General features: G+C 41.1%; 1 long non-coding RNA gene across 1 annotated transcript; it reads left to right on the top strand.

Annotated features, from left to right (window-relative positions):
• Positions 1-5,474: 5,474 nt before the first annotated feature.
• Positions 5,475-20,613, top strand: LOC308695331. The gene is made up of 3 exons (XR_014030690.1): positions 5,475-5,550; positions 19,370-19,529; positions 19,726-20,613. It is a non-coding gene; the product is annotated as an uncharacterized lncRNA (long non-coding RNA).
• Positions 20,614-22,803: the final 2,190 nt, after the last annotated feature.

Genomic DNA, 22,803 nt, shown 5'->3' with positions numbered 1-22,803 from the left:
CAGTGTACAGTTCTCAACAGCAATTACACAGTTCTCACAGAGGGTGAACGTTATCTCACAGAGGTTCTTCTTTCTGAACACCGGACGTAGATGTAAGCAATCTCACTCAGCTCTCATGGTAAATAGTAGATCCCCAGGGCACATGGGCAGTTGCGGGGCAATAACAGGTATTCTTCCACACACACACACTGCAATCCAACTCTAAACATGTATTCGTGAGGAGAAACGTCAATTTACACACTGCAATTCCACTCTTCTAGTGCGCATAAGGCCAGCACTCACCCACAGATCCTGGTCTACTGGACTGATGATCGCCAGGGGCGGACAGATCACTCGAGAGATAGGTCTTCACGGTCACAGACGGACTTCACTCTGCTGGACTCCAATCGGGGAGAGGAGATGAGGAAATCAACAGGAATCAACATTTCACTCGGTGAAGGGTGTACACATGCTCCAAACACTTCAATCCAATACCCAATTTAGTGTAAAACACATGCAGTTATGAGATTCAGTTTGATAACTACTCATCTCTCTCTTCCCCAGCTCAGTCAGCGAATTTCATTCCTCTTGACCGTCCCCGAGTCCTCTCAAATAACACTCCTTTTCCTTCAAGACAGCCCCTCAACTGCAGTTCCATAAACAAATCCCCACGGGAGAGAAGCCACCAACAATCAGGGGGAAGAACAATCCAGATCAACGGGGCAGAAGAACAGCGCAACACCACACAGCACAACACAGCCTTCTCTTCCTTGTGTGTTTTTATCCTGTCAAGAAGCGGGAGTGGTCTCAATCAAACACTCAGCGTGAAGTCCTTACACCTGTCACCAATCTGCCGTTTAGTTGTCATGACGACAAACACTCATACAGGTCCGGGGACGGTGTTGCGCTAAAGACGTCCCAACGGGAACAATTCTCCAAAGGGGAATTGTTCCGGGGCTGTTTGTCACCCCGTGACAATAGTTTTTCACCAATGTCAGCGTGAACGTGCATAAGTGTCAAATGAGTTCTGAGACATGCTGGTCCTCTACCAGTGAAGTCACGTCACACAATCCATGCAAGATCGGCTTATGAAATAGACTATATTCATTTCTCAAAGTCAAAAACCATGTTCGACAACTTAGAAACACAGAATAATCTTTAGAGTAATTTTATAAATAAAAGTGGAAAAATAAAAACATGGTGAAAAACAAAACTTTATTTTAAGTCGTGTCATCTTAAATTCCAATGTAGTGAAACAGCTGTTGGCAGGGGGTGCTGCAGCACCCCTAGTTCCCGTGGCCATGTTTGCACGTCTTCCAGTTTAGTTCCCGGATAAGTTTGGTGGCTCGGCCCAAGGTTAGCTTAATTTATCATTTGGGGCTCGCGAGGAGGACGAGTTACCGATCGCAGCAACAGAGCCTAAGAGGTGGCCTAGAGCCTTCTGAGGCTGAAGACTCAACTGTCAATTTTGACAACACATTTTGATTTAGTTTTAGTCATAGTCTTATGACTAAAATGCCATTTGGTTTTAGTCATATTTTAGTCATCTGAATTGTTTTAGTTTTAGTCTAGGTTTAGTCAACGAAATACAATATGATTTTAGTCGACTTAAATCTAATGGGTTTAGATAATTGTAGTGCATTAATTAAGAATTTCTCTAATTTCCAAACCCATTATATACTCCTGGAGAAAACATCTATTAACCTGTTAATATGAATGATTCTTAAGTTTGAACATACTATACAGACACAGATTTAACTGCTGTGACATTAAAAAATATCTTAAAATTAAATAAACCACCTCTCCTAAAGTAGAACACGGTCTTCTTTTCAATTAATGATATATGCCTTCTTTATAACAACTTGCATACATCATTCTTTCTTCTTTCAAGCAGACACATTTATGTGTATAAATTAAATATATTAATATTAAGTATTACTATTAATACACTAAGTATTTATTTCCAGTTGAATTTTCTGATTTCCCATGGGCCCCCCCCCAGACTGGTTCTTGGTCCCCCCTGTGCCCTGGAATCCTGGAATCTCCCCTGTCACCCTCATGTCATTCCACACCTGTCTAGCATGTAGCATTATTAAATTTGTGTTCACTTTTATAAGTGATTCATTTTTATCTGCTGATGTAATGTTTATGATGGAATTGAATTTGATGTTTTAATATTGGTCAAAACAATGTTTTAGGTAGCTAACTGAATTACTATTCTCAGCGGGTTAAACAGACCAGTGGTCATTGAAATAAGTACTGTTGCGACCCTCTTGTTGTACTCATAAAGTTTTTTTAAAAAGTCATAAAGTCAACTTTATGTAAAGGTGAAAAAATTAAGTCCTTTATTTTGCATTGTTGCACTGTAACATTGTAAAGTGAATAAACGTTTTGTATTGAGATGCTTGTTTTCTGTTTCATGGCACTTTTAGAAAAATGTTGAAACATTTAAATACATTTAAAAAATATAAGTAACTTGGAAAAAAGGTAACTTAAAATGTGTGGGGCCTAACAAAGAGAAATGTTTAAACATTACTTAGTTTTAAGTTTATCCAACATAAACCTTTAAGTAAACTGGCTGAGAGTAAATTGATAAAATTGAGTTCTCATTACTTAAGAGTCCAAGCTGAAAACATGTAAAGTCTAATAGGATAAACGCAAATAAAATGAGTTCAAAATATTAAAAAGCTTATGCAAATAGTTGCCTGAATTGTATTGAGTAAAACGGGCACAGTATTTGTTACAGTGCAATTAGAGTTAAAACGATATTATAATATCAATAGGCCCTATACTCGCAGCCCTATATTAAAATAAAGTCACATTTCTTTAGCACTTTTTACAAAAGCCTACAGATTGTTTCAAAGCAGCTTTACAGAGATAACAGTTTGCAACAAAGTTTGTTTCTAGAAGAAAATAGCGTCACAGTCCATCTTAAGTAAGTTCAGTGATGTTTAATTTTGTTGTAAAAAAGTTATTAAAGGGTTAGTTCACCCAAAAATGAAAATTCTGTGAGTAATTACTCACCCTCATGTTGTTCCAACCTCGTAAGACTTTCGTTCATCTTCTTATGGTCATCAACTTATGGTTGAGCCACTGTAGTCACTTGGACTATTTTAAACATTGTCTTTACTAACTTTCTAGGCCAGGCAAATTTCAATTACAGAGAAGCCTATGGAGGAGTGAGACAGCTCTCAGATTTAAGAAAAAATATCTTAATTGGTCTAAATTCTAAATTCTTACAGGGTTGGAACAACATGAGGGTGAGTAATTACTGACAGAATTTTCATTTTTGGGTGAACTAACCCTTTCATTTAGTTAATTTATATATATATAGCCGCTCTGGGGAAAACCGTGATGTCATCGTCCAACTCAGTTCAGTTCTCATATAATGGTGTCAAAGCAGACAGATCAATATTATTGTTTAATATTAAATTAAATGTTAAATTTAATGTCCCCAACTAAGCAAGTCAAAAGTCAATGGCAACAAAAGTGAAGAAAGATGGAAAAAGGCGACAGTGGCAAGGAACCCAAACTCCATCAGTGACAGAATGGAGAAAAAACTTGGGAGAAATCAGTACTAACCTAAATTAGCTTCCAGGATCAGACGAGATCGGGCGTTCTCAAAGTGGTATGGCCGTAAAACGAGAGTCTCAGCCGATAGAGAGATATTTAAAGGGATGGTTCGGAGTAATTTCAACCTAGGGTCCTTTGCACCATGACCTCGAGCCAAACACCTCCCAGAAGCTTTTTTTCCCTTGGTCGAACAATATTAAAGTTTGAGCTTATTTAGAGATATCAGCCAGATGGCTTAGTGCAGGCGCTAATGGATCCAAGGTTGTATCTCGTAAATTATCCCACTAATAATGCCCAGAATGGTACCAAACTTGTACAGTAGTACAAATAGGTTCTGTACTCATAAAACGAGGCATTGGAAAGTTTGTAAGTACATTAGGAGTTTATTTAAATAACATTTTCCTGATGGCTTATGCTACCGCTAACCTGGACGTCAAGGTCACTTCACTGATTTGAGAAAAGCCCGTAAAAGTCCTGGCAGAAAGCGATGCATAAGGATGTAGTGGAACGACGCCCAGTTCCAGGAATGCACTAATATTTTGTTGGTAGTACCAACTAATACTAGTTGGTAGTTTTTCCGAAATTTTGACAACTTAGTGTTAACTAATAATTGTTGCGAACTGGTACTACCAACAAAATATTAGTGCCAGGACTTTTACAGGCTTTTTGTATTATTTCCGCTGTGGGCAAAGTGTGGGCATACTGTGGGTACATTGGGTTAAGTGTGGGCATACTGTGGATACACTGGGAAAAGTGTGGGCAAACTGTGGGTACATTGGGTTAAGTGAGGGCATACTGTGGATACACTGGGAAAAGTGTGGGCATACTGTGGATACACTGGGAAAAGTGTGGGAATACAGTGGGTGCACTGGGAAAAATGTGGGCATACTGCGGACAATGCAAAGATGTGTCGTAATATACCTGTGGCCTTAACAAGCAACAATATTAGTTTGGTTGTACTTTGCATATGCCACAACATGCAAAATAATTGCACTTGTTGAAAGTTGAAGTAGTACATTAGAAGTCATATGTTTCAAATAATTTAATTTATTCACAGTCATGTAAAATATATATATATATATATATATATATATAGTTATATATATATACACACACAATACAATACATTACCGTTCAAAAGTTTGGGGTCAGTAAATTCTTTTTCATACTTTTGAAAGAAATCCTTTCATCTCATCAAAGCTGCATTTATTTAATAAATACATTAAAAAGAGTAATATTCTGAAATATTGTTGCAACTTAAAATAACTGTTTTCTGTTTTAATCTATTTTACAAAGTAATTATTCCTGGGATGTTAAAAATTAATTTTCAGTAGCCAGCATCCAGTCGTCAGCATGTAAATCGTGAAAAAAAAAAAAAAAAATGAAAAACAGAACTGTCAAAAGAGCAGCATTTATTTTAAATAGATTTTGAGTAATAAAAAAAAAAAAAAGTAAAAAAAAAAAAACATATAAAACCACATCACAACACATTGGTGGATTATGAATCCTCTAATAAAATAAATAAATCCTGTCGGATACCAGAAGATCTTTGCCAGATCTCCAGTCTTCTGGTTCTTCTGCTCCTTCCACCATCCCAGTCTCTTGCATTATGATTTAACAGGATCAGGATCAACCCCTTCGGATGCTGCGGCCTGGCTGTTTTTTGTGTCAGCATCTAAAGTGAGAAAAAAACAAGAAGTAAATCCTAATGGTGGCCCAAATGGGAAAAACTGCTATGGGCCCCGCATGGGCTAACACACTAGGGGCCCGTGTGGGACCCATGGTGCAAAGGACCTTAGTTCGTATGATATGAAAAAATATGACCCTAAATTCATCATATTTTTACAGATTAGGCTAGTCCAAGCTCTTCACTACATTCAGTAGGGGGCGGTAATTCAACTTAAGTGTCTTTACCAACCGCCGATAATAACAGAAGAAGAAGAAGAAGCAGGACAACAACAACAACAACTCGAACTCTTCAGCCCTGTGGTCTTTTTTGTAAGTGCTGCTGGTTGTAGTTCAATTAAGTTATTGTTCTCGTTGTTTCTTGGGAGCAATTTTAATGTCTTATTGTCTCTGAAATGGATTCAATGCTGCCTGGAAATCTCATATTCATGAGTTTTCCAGATGTGCGCTCCTTGTGTATCAGAACGTTTAATTAATTATTTTATAAAGGTATAGTTTCAGCGTCTCGCGAAATTATGCTTTACAATGAAAATGTTTACCTTGTCGTTGCAGTTTATAAAGTTGTATTGCTCAGTTTGTGCAGTCCTGCATAATTGACTTCGTGTAGCTTTCAACTTGGTTTCAGTTAGGCTAAGTGATGATGTTTGTACATTGTGATGTTTTAAAACTGGGAGTTTGGGACTTGTTATCCTTTATTGAATACATCACTGCCTATAACAACTGGAATAAACCTGTATGAATGTATCCGTAGACATAATATTTGTGTAACCTATACTGGTGTGATGATCCATGTGTTCTCATTACACCTCTGAAACATGTTGCTGAAGTTTCATTGTTTCCCATTATTTCTTCTAGATCTATAATGCATCCCAGCTGATTGAAAGTGTGAATGTACTGCATGAGAGGGTGAGAAGAAAATGAAAGAGTTTCAGTGATAGTACTACATTAAACTACTATATGTTGTGTTGTTTAATATAATGTATATTTGTGGGTCCTGATAATGCCAAATGTCTGATTTTACCAGTACAAAAATGGCCTACATTATTTTAAATATAGGCTATGTAGATAGCTTCATATTTCTTAGAAGCAATAATAAAATAAAATACAAGTCTAATTTATTTTGGCTTAAAGTATCGCGTAGTACTATATCATAAGTTCAGTGTCATGAACTGTATGATTTCAGCTAGATTGTATTAATTTCCAATAGCAGAAAATATGTAGACTATTACACCAAAAACAGTAACACGATGTGATCTCTGTCATTCAATCATGCACAAAATGAGCAGACTAATAAAACATTCCAAACTGCAACAAGAAGGTAAACAACGCTTTCATTGTAAACCATAGCCTAAGTTCTCGTGGTGATAAAACTATTACCTCTGTGAATTATGTCATTAAATGTATTTCAGTGAGCGCATCTCTGGGAAACTCCACCCACAGAAACTGAAAATCTCATAACTCCGGTTTGAATTTATTTTTTTCATAGCAACTCAAAACAGATTTCGGACTGGAGGACTGTTTCAGCTGAATTAAAGAGTGACATGCAATATTGCATTTTGTAGTCTAAAGAATTCTGAATTTCAAACTCTGCAGACTCTACAGTGGTTGTGATATTGACCAAAACAATTTTTGATAACAATAAATTGGAAAAAAAAATTCTGGTATCTTGGCTGTCATGGAGGGCTGACTTCTGAAGATTTTCATTTTCTGTGAGTTGGTCATAACACAGCAATGACCGGAAATTACTTTTTCATTATTTGCCACTTTCAGTTGATTTAAAAAAAAAAAAAAAAAAAAGGTATTTTACCTTTAATGGCATTTTTTTATCCTTGTATGCATGCATCATCTTTTATGTCAAATTCTTACATTGACTTAATAAATTAAATTAGATAAATAAAGGCTGTTACCAATTAAATTAAATTAGCACTGCAGAAATGGCACGTGAGAGATTTTAAGATTAATATTTTTAAAGTACAGTAGTCAACATTTGAAGTGGATCAAAAAAGTTAATCAAAGTTGTCCTTAGACAAGAACGGGTATTGTTCAAAATTCATGCAACTTTGATTAAAGGTTTTGATCCACTTCAAATGTTGACTACTGTACATTGATGATTGAAATATGAGGTTATTTTTGTTAAAATTAAATTATACTTTAAATAAAAGGGCTAAAACCATCAGGTGGTGGCAAGTCGCTTCATTCAAACGGCAACACACCTTTAGGGCCACATGCCCTACCGCAGCTAAATTCACCTTTCAGTCTCAATCCTGTTCTGTTCATAGTTCAGTAATTTATGGAAGCGATGACCTCATTCTACGAATTAAAAAATGTATTTATAAAATTCTATGCAGTGTATTGACATATTTAAATGCACTTCAGATCTGTGTCTCTCTTCTGTATGTGTGCAGTGCAAGAAAACCAGAGGGAAAGATGTACGAGCCTCGACTCATGAGTGTTGACCGATTTTGCTATTAAAAACCACAAACAAGAACAAGCCCATAATAAACATAAATAGTTTGCAATGCTTTATTTTGAAAATAAGATAAAATAAATGAATACTCGCAATTGCCCCCTTTATTAATTCTATAAACTGGATTGCTTAATGAGCCAAGCCCAAAAACGCTTATAAGTGGACATTGCAACACCTCGAGAGCTCTGAGAATCAGCCTTCCAAGCATAAAAACACTCTATGATAGTTTGTATAATATTGGCAAAATTGCTGTAATATTAATTTGGTCAAAATAGCAGATGCCAAATGCCAGGAAGCTGCTTTGGTGACCACATTGTCTGGAGTGAGTTGTGTTTAGGTCTGGGTATTGACACAAATTTTACGATTCGATTTGATTTCGATTTCATAAGCTTGCGATTCGATTAAATTCTGATTTGATATTGATTAATTGGGGTGTGTATCGGGTACAGTACATGGAAAATATTCTCATGGAAAAAATATCTCTTAACTAATGCTTTAAACTATACAGGGAACCCCAGTTGGTACTATACTAAAATATTAAAAGTAAAAAAAATGCATTCTTGCATTTAAATTACACAAAAGGAAGTTTTTATTATAATAGTGTTGTAGTAATTTGTATTTTTAATGACATGTTGGCCAGAGGAGACCTGGCCCCCAGACTGAGTCAAGTTTCTCCCAAGCTTTTTTTTCTCCATTCTGTCACTGATGGAGTTTTGGATTCTTGCCACTGTCGCCTTTGGCTTGCTTAGTTGGGGAAACTTAATATTCAACAATATTATTGATCTGACTGCACTGAGACTATTGGATGAGAACTGAACTGAGCTGGACGATGACATCACTGTTTTTTCCAGAGGTGCTGTATAGATAAATGAACTAAATTTATAATTAATTTTTTACAACAGAAATGAATCAACACTGAACATACTTAAGCTGGACTATGATGCTATTTTCTTCTAGATCTGCTGTACAGCAGAAACAAACTTTGTTGCATTATATTCCTGATTCCACTTTAACACTGCTTTGAAACAATCTGCATTGTAAAAAGCACTATATAAATAAAGGTGACTTGACTTGACATGATAATATTTCTACTCGTTTTTTTAAATAAAAACATTTAAATGGTGGCTGTCATAAAAACATTACAGATGTATTCAAACATTCATTAGATATTGAATAGGGATGGCCAATATATCGTTATCAGCAAATATGTTCATTTTAAATGTTATCGTTATCAGCCCGATAAGTAAATTTGGCCAATATATTAAAGCCGATAAATAATGGATTATTTCCTTAAGCTGAGACACTTCAGATGCGCAATGTTCACCACAATGGTTTTGAATTGCTTGAAATATGAAGACACTGGCTTCACTCTTGTTGGTTGTCGCTCTCGAAAGTCACCCTTCAGTTGTATAAAGTTAAACCTATCTCAACTTTGTCGCATTATTGGACACGCCTACATCCTGTCGCTAACGGTCACAGCCGGAAATCGCCAGCTCTCCATTGAAAAATATGCGATCATGTCGCTTAGTTGCTGCGTGTCACTGGCAGTGTGAACCGGGTGTAGTGAAGAACTAGGATGAGAACAAGAAGATGTCATGATAGTTACGTGAGTGAACATGTAGTTAAGAGTTGTTAATAAAGTTGATAAAACAATATCAAATATCAAAGGTTATTGTATACAACACAAGACCGGGCTTTAGAGTGGTTTTATCACTGAAAATTATATCATACTTTGTCTACTCTTTAAATAGCACACTGAGAAGAATTACTTATAGGATTTACTCCTCGTAACAATTTGCACTAAAACATTTTAAGTATTTTAATGCTACTGCGCTGTACAACTTAGGCTACCTGTTATTATCAAGTAAAATCTACTTACTATTGACTCATTACTAGGGCTGGGCGATATTGACCAAAATTCATATCTCAGTATTTTTGGGATAAATAGCGATATACGATATATATCTCTGTATTTTCTACAATGTGGAATAAATGTTTACTTGCAAGTCAAAGCCTTATGTGAGATGTCACAATCACCTTTATTAAAGCAGTTATGATCAAAATAACATGCAAAACAGGTTTTTCCTCCCTTTTTGAAATTATACAGATGCACAACATATAAACCTGTGAATTAAAAAAAAACTATATTACATAACTAACATAGATCTATCTCTGGAAATGTGCAAAAACAGCTGATTAAATTAAATAGAGTACAATTCCTCCTGTTTAACTAAATACACAGCTCTGATGTGCAAATAATGTAAACAGAACAGTAGAAAACTTAACTACTTAGTCAGAACAAGTAGGTTATTTGAGGTAGAACATTCTTTACTGAACAAAGTATTTTATAGTATATATCACTTAAAGATTGTGTGCAAGGAAACTTACTTTCGTAACCTCAGTTCCCTGAAAGGCAAGGAACGAGACATTACGGATGTCGTATATGGGAACTCCTCTCATCCTTCACTTCCGCTGAAATCTTATAGGCTAACGCCAGCAGAGCTGGCCAATTGACGCAAATATGCAAATACTGAAACACCGTTGCAGTTATAATTGCAAGTGCAGCGTCAATTCCCTTCAGAATCGAACAAACGCTAAATCAATAGCGAACACGGCGTAATGTCTCGTTCCTTGCCTTTCAGGGAACCGAGGTTACGAAAGTAACCGGAGACGTTCCCTATCAAGGCTACGGAACTCGACATTACGGATGTCGTATATGGGAACTGTATAGAATCCCGCCGTGGCAGCAAACCACTGAAAACAGACCCAATACAAACCTCGCCCCCAGAATGTAAGCGCCTGATAGGCCGAGATTGACCAATAGTGAACCTCTAACCTCCGATAGGTCCAAAGGGACCAATCACAAGCTCACAAACACTACCGGAATTTGCATATCCCGAGAAGTATAAATGGGGGAAGGTTGCACTGTAGACCAACAGGGCAACAACAACAGAGAAAGCCAATGCATAGCGGTGACAATAGTACAACACACAATAGCACACAGAACAACTCATGAGCAAAGCGCAGAGCAGCTCTCTAATGCTGTGTAAGTGATCAACTCACCGAAAGCACTCGAGACGCTACAGAGGGCAAATCCAACTTGTAAAATCTGGCAAACGTGTTCTGAGAAGACCAGCCAGCCGCAAGACATAAATCCTGAATAGACATACCCTTAGTCCAAGCCCACGAGGAGGCAATCGCCCTAGTCGAATGAGCCTTGATGTTCAGGGGACATTCCTGTCCCAGACAATCATAAGCCAAAACAATAGCGTCCACAATCCAGTGAGCAAGCCTCTGTTTTGAGACCCCCCGTCCCTTGTTGCATCCACCAAAGCACACAAACAGCTGGTCCGATTGTCGAAATGCGGCCGAGCGAGAAATGTATTCTCGGAGCGTTCTGACTGGGCAAATAGCACTCTGAGCATCCGAACCTTGAGAGGTTGATGGCTCAGCGGACAGGGCAGGCAGAGAAACGATCTGCGCTCTGAACGAGGTATTGAGCGACTTAGGAACATAACCCGGCCTCGGTCTGAGAGTAACATTACAGTTTCCCGGTCCAAAGCGAATACAATCTTCACTTACAGAGAAAGCCTGTAAATCCCCAACCCGCTTCGCCGAGGCGAGAGCGAGAAGCAGAGCCGTTTTAGCCGATAGCTCCTTAATGGCAATCGAGGCAAGGGGCTCGAAAGGCGGTCGTGACAAAGCTTCCAAGACCAAAGCTAAATCCCACGGCGGCACAGAAGGCGGCCTAGCAGGGCACAATCTCCTAGCTCCCTTAAGGAACCGTGTCACCGACGCATGTCTACCGATAGACTGTCCGTCAACAGGGGGGTGAAACGCGGCAATAGCAGCCACGTACACGTAACGCGCGCTTTCAGCCAGAGTTGAAGCGGTCTCATATGCATCAGCCCCAGATGACACACCAAAGAAGCCGCTGCCATCTGTCCCAGTAGCCTCTGAAACTCTTTCAGTGGGACGAGCCTGCCCGGTCTGAAGAGACCGAGAGAAGAACTCAGAGCCTCCGCTCGCTCGGGGGAGAGGCGCGCTCTCATTCTCACCGAATCCAAGCACACTCCCAGGAATGTTGTAGTCTGGCTCGGTGTGAGCACACTTTTTTGGACGTTCACCCTCAAACCGAGCATCTCTAAGTGTCGAAGGAGGGCATTCACATGGCTGATCAGCGTTTCTCTCGACTGAGCGAGAACTAGCCAGTCGTCCAGATAGTTCAAGACGCGCATTCCGCTCGATCTGAGGGGTGAAAGTCTATGCATTTCGAAAACGTTCGGGGGGCTAGGGCCAGTCCAAACGGAAGTACCGTATATTGGTACGCCGAATCCTCGAACGCAAACCTCAGGAATCGTCTGTGACGCTTCACTATCTGAATATGAAAGTAAGCGTTCTTTAAATCCACTGAAGCGAACTTGCGCCAGGATTTGCTTCAGTGTTGTCATCCTGAAGGCACGCTTGTGAAGCGCTCTGTTGACAGGTCTCAGATCCAGAATGGGGCGGAGACCCCTCCCTTCTTCGGCACAACGAAGTAGCGGCTGTAGAACCCACTGTCCCGCTCGCTCGGGGGAACTGGTTCTATAGCCTTCTTTTCGTGCAAGCTGCACACTTCCTGCCTCAGCACATGAGCGTTTTGGGGCAAAGTTAATGACTGAATTACGCCGCGGAAGCGGGGTGGTCTGCGTTTGAACTGAAGTGTGTACCCGTGCCAAATTATATTCAACACCCACGGTGAAATGCCCGGAATAGCTTCCCACGCTGCCTGAAAACGACTGAGCGTGGGCTGATCTAAACCTGCGGTCATCGCCACTGCGGTCATGGCCGCTGTGTGAGTGCTGGGGGTAGTTATTGACCGTGACTCTGCGCTGCTCGAAGGCAGGGCGGGTAACACAGTGTGTGGTGCAAGAGGAGAAAAAAGCTCTGTTTGTGAAGTAGTGATTTGCTTTATTTTTGAAACAACATTGACAACATTTGCATTCACAAAACAACTGCACGCGTCGCTCATGGAACTCTGAGGGACCAAGTGCACTAGAGCGCGCCGCTTGGATGCGGGGCCGACCTGGCGCTTTCTCCTCCTCTTGCCCGAGCGGTCAGGACGACTGCTTGGGCCTCGCAGGCGATGCGGTGGGCTTTCTGCGCGGGCTCCTCTGCGTCCTCCTGTTACCTGCCCCTTGCCACTGACCGCTGCGGCCTCTACGGGCGTCCTGTCCCGAGCGGGGCGCTGCCTGTCTTCCGGCCGCAGCCTGGGGTTGGCGGCCTGAGGCTGAGGACGAACGGGAGCGCGGCTGTGGCGGCGGCGGCACCCTTCGAGGAATGACGTGGCTCATAGCCTTGGCCTTTTTCTGCGTCTCTGAGTAACGCTCGGTGACTTTCTCCATAGCGTCACCGAACAGGCCTGCAGGGGAAATGGGCGCATTCAGGAGCGTCTTCCTGTCGGCTTCCTGCACGTCGGACAGGGTGAGCCACAGATGTCTGTGGAGGACCACGAGGAAGCCCATAGAACGGCCGATCGCCTGGGCCGAGCGCTTCGTGGCCAGGAGCGCGAGGTCCGTGGCCGAACGGAGATCCCGGATGGCGTCAGCGTCAATAGAGGCGGCGCCATCCAGAGACTTCAGCTGCTTTGCCTGCAGCACTTGGAGAAGGGCCATGGCATGCAGCGCGGATACCGCCTCCCCCGCGGCACCGAAGGCCTTGTTAGCCTGGTGGGCCGTAAATCTGCAGGCTCGGGACGGCAGGGTGCGGTCCGAGCCCAGGGCGGGAGCCGACGGGCAGAGGTGAGCGGCGACGGTCTCCTCGACGGGGGGGATGCTGAGGTAGCCGTGGTCCCCCGCCTCGTCCACGGGGGCAAACATGGCCTGGGTGGAAGTGAGGGTGTGCGCCGCTTGCGGGGCTGCCCAAGACTTCACCACGTGCTCGTGCACGTCGGGAAAAAACGGTGTTCCTCTTTTCGAAGCGGCCTGACGGCGGCTCGATTGGAGGAACCACGAATCCAGTTTGCTCTTTGATGGTTCCTCAGGAGCTTTCCAATCGAGGTCGAGCTCCTCGACGGCCTTCGAGAGGATACGAAAGAGCTCGTCCTGCAGGTCCGCCGGGGCGTCCAGCCCCGCGGCCGCCAGCGGCGCGGCCTGCTCCGCACCCCAGTCGATCTCGGAGGCCGACAACGACATGGAGTTGTCCTCCTCTCTCGCCCCGAAGGAAACGAAGTCAGAGACGTCGCGCGGGGGTTGAAAGGTGGGGTCGGGGAAGCTCACCGGGGAGCGGACCTCGACTTTGCGGTTGGGGGGGGGCTACCAGCGGCTCAGAGGCGGCGGTAGGCCCAATCCCCGCTACTGCGCGAGCTTCCTCCCTCCTGGCTCTGAGGGCTCGAAGGGGCATGTCCGCGCAGAGGTCGCAGGACCCTTCGTCCCCGAGGGCTGACTCAGCATGGGCCAGCCCCAAGCACGCGATGCAGAACAGGTGCGTGTCAGTGGGGGCGATGGGGGCCGAGCATAGGTTGCAAGTAGCTGCCATCGGATGCAGGAGACAGTGCGAGTATCTCCGGCGCAACTTCAACGACGGCGAATATAATCCAGTAGTTGTAATATCAGCTTTCTAGCACACGATTTAAGCATGAAGAGAGAGATTCTGAAGGGAATTGACGCTGCACTTGCTTTATAACTGCAACAGTGTTTCAGTATTTGCATATTTGCGTCAATTGGCCAGCTCTGCTGGCGTTAGCCTATAAGATTTCAGCGGAAGTGAAGGATGAGAGGAGTTCCCATATACGACATCCGTAATGTCGAGTTCCGTAGCCTTGATAGGGAACTAGCCTATGAACAGCTTCAGGCTTTAGAGATGCCCTGTGGCAGGTAACAATGTTACCACTGCAACTGAAAACCCTTTCAGAAGGGGAACTGGTGGCTGGTACCCAAAGATACTTATTTGCCAGGTGGCTTAGTGCTGGAAAGAGTGTTTCATGTTCCTTCCACCATTTGAGAGGATCGGTGTCACTCTCTGCATTAAAGCAGCACTATGCATAGATATCATATAAAGGCTAGATGTCTTAAGGCGTAGTCACTTCCGGCATCACCGGCGGCCATCTTACCACAGGGCTCTGTGAATTAAGGTGAGTGAGCAGCACGCACACAAATCCTCTTATCTCGGTGAAATCTTGACGGATTTACAAACGGTTTGGTTTCTTACAAACGTCATTACCGTGGCTATAATTCTTTCATATGGAAGTCCATTTGTATAATTATTCATATGTATGCAGTTTCATAGCTACATCTCTGACGTTTATAACAAACCAAACCGTTTGAAAATCGGTAGAAAATTGAGCAAGTTATGGTTATTTAAAAGTACATGCACCATGTTACAAGTGAGCGAGCACCCTGTGGTAAGATGGCCGCCGTGTGCGGACGGCGACCTCCATTGGCCAGCAGCGCAGACGAGACATCTAGCCTTTATATGATATCTATGGCACTATGCAGCTTTGCCAATTTCTTCACTGTTTTCACGCTTTTTGCTCGCGGGTTTCTCTATAGAGCTCCCCCTACAGCTTCAGAATAGATATTTGACAACACTGTCGTCAAAACTCGTTGGCGACTCTCCCCCCTCCCATCTTCTCCCTCTGGTCATGTGCATTTGTTTTCAAAGAAGCCGGCGAACGCACGGAGCCATGTCCACTGAGGTATGTATGATACACAGAAGGCTAGCAAATAAATGTGTAGATAGTGTATGTGTGCAGTGCCGTAAAGCAATTTGTTACATCGCGAGACCTGATATCACGCGATACTTCCTGACGTTGAGGCCGGCATCTCGCCGGCCCAAAGTTGCAAGTGTGGTTTTTCCGCTCACAGGCGCTCGGGGGGGTGCGAGACGACCACCATTCAACCCGAAAAATGTCATATAACCATTTCAATGACTCTGAAGCTGTTTGGTTAAGGTAAAAAACTGACTGCAAGTAGCTTGAAAGTTCTGTTTCAATCGCCTCCCTCCTTGTCAGTGCTTTGTTGATTGTGGTTGCTGTGCTCTGCTTGAAGAAGCTAGCCAGTGACTTTTTCTTCTTTGCTGGTGGAGCCACAGTGGGCAAAGCTGGGTCAGGCTGACAGCTGCCCTGATCGGCCAGCAAAGATTCTGCCTCTAAGACAACTTTTTTCACCACATTGATCTTTTCACTTGGTATGTATTTGTCCCTGAACCGTGCATCCACAAGTGAGGCCATGTCCAACAGGTCACTAGTTGCTGGGTCAGCATAATTTGCGTTAAAATAATCAACAATGCAGGTCTTGATTGATTTGCACAGCTCGCTGTCACCCTCTTCATGTGCCAGGAGACTTGTGTTGAAAAGGTGAAGCACAGGTCAGACATATGACATGGTGACATACTCCTCACCTGACAGAGCATCTGTGAAGTCCTGAAGACTTTTGGATTGACTCCAGGACCTCAATGTCCTGCCATGTAGGAGCAAGATGTCTGGACTTTTTGTTTGCAGACAAGACTTTTGTGATTGCTCCCTGCTGCTCCAGGAACCTCTCAGTCATTTGCTGCCGTGATCCCCAGCGTGTGGCTGACTCAGTGATGAGCTGGTGAGCTGGCAGACCCAGCTGAATCTGGACTTCAGCTAGCTCTCTTCTCTTCCTCCAGCTATAGAAGAAGCTGCTGACAACTTTCTTACACAGAGAAATGGCCCGTGTGATGCGGTTGTCATTCATGCCATGCCCTTAAAGCAAAAGAAATAAATGAATAAAATGAAAAATAAAAAACAACCAAACATTGGAGGTAAGTATGAAATGCACACCAATCTATATCAACTATAGTAATGTTATGGTCAAATAATTTATAACTAATTGAGCTATACAGCAGTTTATAAACAACAATTACAGCAGTTGTGTGTGCATTTGTAGTCACACATTTACATTTGCACATCTGATTTAACAAAGTAGTGAAAACATCAGAGATATGCAAGTGAGAGGTTATAAATATCTGTTTCTTTACTTTTTTTTTTATTTGAATAGGAAGATCATGTGGTAGATTTTTCCCTAAACCTAACTATCTGGGGCGTCTGCTCTCGACACCCAACTGATCTTAATATCTCTGGCGTCTCCACTCGACACCAATACCTTTAACTGGGGCGTCTCCAAATCGACACCCAATACCTTTATACTCTAGCTCTTGCGTCTTCAGTCGACAACTGGCCGAGTTTCTAACTAACTTGCTTCCCTAAACTAGCTTTCTGCGCAGGAATAATAGACAAACAGACCTGCAAATGTCCTTTAAATGCTTTAATCACGGCCAGGAGATCTTCCCGAGCAGTTCTTAGGGAATCTCTCTCAAGAAGCAAGGCCGGAGGATCTCAGACAAATTCCATTGAGAATCCCACCGAAAAATACATATACATAAACAGTTTTTATAGTATAGAGGTATGACATAAATGTCAGGCTACATTACATAATTTCCCCACTATTTGATTGGTTTTTCATATGCAAACCCCTCTGTTACTAGGTAAAGCAAACTTTGATCTTGTGATTACTTATCACAAGGTTCTAATGACTTAATTTGTTAATCACAGGATTCTAACAGACTGTCTAGTTTCATTTCCCAAAACTGTTATTTTTACCCATAGACACATACAGTCAGTCACAAGTTTTTCCCCAAAGAGTTTGGAAACATTAAAAGCATATGAATGTTGTTCCTGCAAGAAAAACAAATGTAGGTTAATTAATTATAGTTGATTAATTAAAATTCATTCACAATCATCACCTGTGTTTAATATAGATTTGTGTGATAAAACTACTACATGTTTAAATGTTGCTTTAACATTTCAAATTTTTTTTTGTTATACTGGTTAGGCATACTAAGCAGTTACTACTGCAAACAATTATTTTCCTGCACAATATGCTTCACAAGTTAAAATTTTTTTTTTCCCGAATCAAATACAAACTTAGCACTTACCAATGGCCAGATGAAGTCAGTGACCAAAGCACTGCATCCTCAGCCACTTCTGCAGTTCCACCGCTTTGATAACGTTGCCGTTGCATTGTCGGTCGTTATAGCAACCAGTCCCTTTTCGTTGAGCTTCCAGTTCGTAAGTGCATCTTGCAGGACTTCAGCTATATGCTCCCCGGTGTTGTCTTGGGGAAAATAGCTGGTCTGGAGACATGCAGTTTTCATTTCCCAGTCTTCAATAAAATGTATTGTCAAACTCATATATGGCTCACATGTCCTGCTTTACCATATATCAGTTGTCAGCACAAAATGAGTGACTTTTGCGAGCCGGTTGGAAAGCTTTCGTCTGACCTCCATGTACATTTCTGGCAGAGCTTTAGTTGCAAAGTACTTGCGGCTGGGTATCTGGTATCTGGGGTCAATGGTTTTTTAGCAGCGTTTTAAAACCGTCATGTTCCACTGATGCCTCCACTCTGAGTCTCACCAGACACCCAGATCAACCTGACTACCATCCCATTCCCTCTTCCACTTCCACAGTGTATTATTGGTGTTGAAGATTTCTTACCTATTTGGCAAAAGGGAAAACACAAGCCCTTTTTCTCTGTTTTCTCTAATCAGGTAGCACCGATTTAAAAATTTTGCTATTCTACCACATAAGCAGTCAAGTTGAAAGCCCATTTTGCCAGTGGTAAACTACCCCTTTGACAGTGTATGTGTAATTGAAGCCTCGAATCATTGATTTGTTCAAAAGTGCTTATTAAATCTCCTTCAGGAATGAAAAACCACAGTGTGTCAAGTCACCTTAATTTATTTAGTGCTTTATACAATACAGATTGTTTCAAAGCAGCTTTACAGTGATAACAGGACAATTGTTCAATGATGCAAACAGAGTTCAGTTGTTATGTAATATGTTTCAGGTTGAATCACAAGTCAGAATTCAGATTGTGGATCACAGGAGCATTCAAATATTTCATCCAGTTTGTTTTGCTTGAGGATCAGATTCATCATACCATCATGGAGATACAGCTGGTCATAGGTCTGTGCAGAGGACTTGTTTTGTTCTTTTTCTCAGGGATCCACAACAGTTCTGTGTGTCTTAGAACTATTTTCATTTGTGAAATAGAGCAAAAAAGTCTTAAATGTACCACAATACTGTGGTAACTGTTGTATAAAATCAATATCACATTTTCAATTGTGCTGATATTCAGGAAAAAACAGCACACTTAGTTGTGTGGTATTGCTTTAAGCTGGCATGAAACAGAAGTTGCAATACTTCTGGCATGAAACAGAAGTTGCAAACGGCTTCTCGGACAAAAACAAATGTGGGGCAGGGCTTGATTTTGTCCATGGGGAATTGATCGGATGGTTGTGGTTTGCTATTGGTCGATCTCATGTGAGTGACAGGTTGCCCCTCCCTCACACCAGTAAACACGTCATCAGAGACGAGAAGAGATGTCACTGCAAGAGGAAGGGGAAGTTATTTTGATTAAAGATTACGAGGCACATGAAGGCACTGCTTCCAAATCTTTAAAACAATTACTATATGTAGAAGATACATATCACACACCCAAATGTTACAATTACTTCATTTTGTGTCCAGTGTCAGACACAGTGGTCCCATTTAAGAATCTTTAAAATGTGTTAAATTTATGCTGAATCACTGAATAAAAATGAAGTGGAATTAATTGAATGAAGTAATGTATATTGTAATCGCTTTTTTTTTTTTTTCAGATCTGGTCCTCCATACCCTTATAGCAATTACTGCTCAAGCCATTCCCACTGCCATTTATCAAACTTGGATTCAGTCTGGCTGTAGGTGTAACAACTGAAAGCTGTTGTAAAGATGGAGAAGCATGCAGAGTGAAAGATGAAGATACTGAGGAACAAGGAGGTTGGTGTCCATTCTTGATTCTTCATTAATGTCTGTTGAAAAACATGAATGTAACTAATTTTCTGTAAGATTAACAGAACCGTAGGATCCCGGGTGTTGTGAAAGATAAAGGCATTAAATGCATTGTTTATAAGCCAAGAACAAACAGAAGTGATATTTGAAAATCACATCTAAATGAATTATATTTTCATTTTAGACTTAATGAAAGTGCAAGAGGAAAATGAAGAATTGAATGAAATGGAGAATAAACATCAGATTCAGGATCTTCATGATGCCAGAACAGGAGAAAAAAAAGGACAAGAACTACCTCAAAGAGCAGAGGCCAAAACATCTTTTACCTGCCCTCAATGTGGAAAGAGCTATAAAAACCTTAAAATTCACATGCAAATACACACTGAAGAGAAACCGTTCACATGTGATCAGTGTGGAAAGAGTTTCAAATGGTCAAATAGTCTAAGAGTTCATAAGTTCATTCACTCTGGAGAAAAGCCATTTGATTGTGATCAGTGCGATAAGAAATTTGTTAAGGAATCGGACCTAAAGGACCACATGAAAGTTCACACAAAAGAGAAGCCTTACTTGTGTTCTGTTTGTGGAAAGGCGTTTTCATGGCTGGGACCATTTAAAGACCATCAGAAAATACACACTGGTCTGAAAGAATATTTATGCTCCGATTGTGGTAAAGCCTTTACTACAGCCACTCAGTTAAAAGTGCACCAAAGGATCCACACTGGAGAAAGACCTTACAAGTGTTCATTTTGTGGAAAGAGTTTCAAGCAGTTAGGAGGCCTTCAAGGACATGAGAGAATTCACACTGGAGAGAAGCCGTATCAATGCCATCAATGTGGCAAGAGATTCGGCCATTCCAAAGTTGCACGGATTCATAAAAAGAAGCATTGCCCAAAATTAAATGGAATGTCAGTACAATTATAAAGCAATTTAGTATTATTATTATTTGGAAGGGGGTGTTTTATATAAATGTGGGAATTGACCGTCTTGAGAAAAGTTTCAGTGGTGTTTTCTTTTCTTCATACCTCTGTATAATGCTGAATAAAGTTTAAAATAAAGTATGTTCATTAGTGCAGTTCTGCTTTGTGTACTGGGGTAACTTCTCTATTTCTGCTGTTCTAATGTCACCTACTGTCAGAGTGCATTTTTATTCAGCCCATCTGCTGTTTTGTTCAGGGCAATTATACTGTATATAAAATACAAAATCACTTATGATCATGCCTTTTCTTTAAAAATGGTTTGAAGGTTTAAATGTTAAGTATAAATATATAATTATATGGTTATTTTACTCTATGTTGTCACCTTACACTGAAAAAATGCTGGGTGAAAAACAAACCAATTTGGGTAATTTGGGCTACCCAGCATTGGGCTGTATTGACTTTGTTTTACTATTTACTAGTTGGATACAAACAGGGTGAAAAGCAATGGTCCTATTACTGAGCCTTGGGGTATTCCATACTGAACTTGTGATCGTTAGGACACCTCTTCGTTAACTGCTAAAAATTGGTAACGTCAGATAAGTATGATTTGAACCATGCCAATGCAATTCCACTAATGGCAATATCATTTTTGAGTCTGTTCAAGAGAATGTTGTGGTCGATAGTATCTAATGCAGCACTAAGATCCAGTAACATGAATAGAGAGAAACAACCACGATCAGATTATAAGAACAAATCATTTGTAACTCTAATGAGAGCAGTCTCAGTACAATGATACTGTCTAAATCCTGACTCAAAATCCTCGCAGATATCATTTCTTTCTAAAAAAGAACACAGTTGTGAGGATACTGTCTTTTCTAGTATTTTTTGACAGAAAAGGTAGATTCAAGATCGGTCTGTAATTTAATTAATTCTGTTGGATCAAGTTGTGTTTTTTAAATAAGAGGTTTAAAAGCCGCCAGCTTAAACGTTTTTGGTACGTATCCTAATGGCAATGATGAATTAATAATATTAAGAATAGGATTTATAACTTCTGGAAGCATCTCTTTCAGTAGATTAGTCGGTATAGGGTTTAACGTACATGTTGATTTTGATGATTTAACAAGTTAAGGCTTCATCTCCTATAGAAAAGAATGAATGGAATTTATCCTCCGGGGGTCTATAGCACAACGTCTGATGCAATACTGTAGTAGATGGTTGCATGGTTATAAATTTCTCTATAATAGTATCAATCTTGCAAGTAAAGAAATTCGTAAAGTCATTACAGCTGTGCTTTGAATTGTTTGGATTTTAATTGTTTGGAATTGTCTACAGCTTTTTTTCTCATGAATTTAGCCACTGTATCAAATAAATAGCTAGGGTTGTGTTTGTTCTCTTCTAAGAGAGTCGAAAAGTAAGCAGATCTAGCAGTATTTAAGGCCTTTCTGTATACGATAACACTTTCCTTCCACAAAATGCGAAATATCACTAGCTTTCAAAGTGCCAACAACAAACAGCATTTAAGACACAATGTGACTGCAGTCTAGCACCAATGGATGGATCAAAAATGGATCAATTCTTGAACTTTTTATTTATTTCCTGGTCATATATCTCTTCTACTGCCCTGAGGTAGCTCACTGGAGGTATTACAGGGGGTACATGAATGGATGTATTCTGGTAGGGTTGTTAAAAATCTGTGTGTCCCTGCCAAGGTGTTTGGGTGCGTAAAGCTCGCTGGGGGTCTGGATGTAATGCTAATCTGGCCTCATTTTCTAGTGCATCATATAACATCATAAGGATGTTGCGACGGAGTCTTATCTTGGTCAGTGAGCCTTTAATTAGCTTAATCTCAGTAACTACCTGTTTGCCAAATGTTTGATCAACATCCTTACCGGCATCTACCAGTGTTTCAGACACATTTTTTAAAATGGTTACTTTCTCCATTTCAAGGTCATCTAATGATTTGTCTTGTAATTTTTGTTTGGGCTTGTAATGTGCTCTTTCAGGATTATTGATTGAAACCTGACGATGCTGGTGGGATGATGAGGCTTCAAGTGAGGTTTGTGGAGTTGATGGTCCAGATGTGTGGTGGGAGGTGGAGGTAGATGACTCGGACACATCCTCCTCTGTCTCCTGATCTTCTCTACCCTCATCTGTGATGCTGTGTTCCAAGTCATCCAACTACGATAAAACAAGTTGTATGAAATATCATGTATAATAAGTAATGGCACAATACATATTTGGAAGCATATACTATTGAGAATTAGCTGATGTCGTCCCGACACAGCGCCCCGCCCCCATAGATCACGGCATCCTCCCCCTTCCGCCATTTTGGGAGGATACCCGCC

Source organism: Scardinius erythrophthalmus, assembly GCF_964197995.2.
Source record: "Scardinius erythrophthalmus genome assembly, chromosome: 9".
NCBI classification, from domain to species: domain Eukaryota; kingdom Metazoa; phylum Chordata; class Actinopteri; order Cypriniformes; family Leuciscidae; genus Scardinius; species Scardinius erythrophthalmus.
This window is presented reverse-complemented; position numbering and strand designations above follow the sequence as displayed.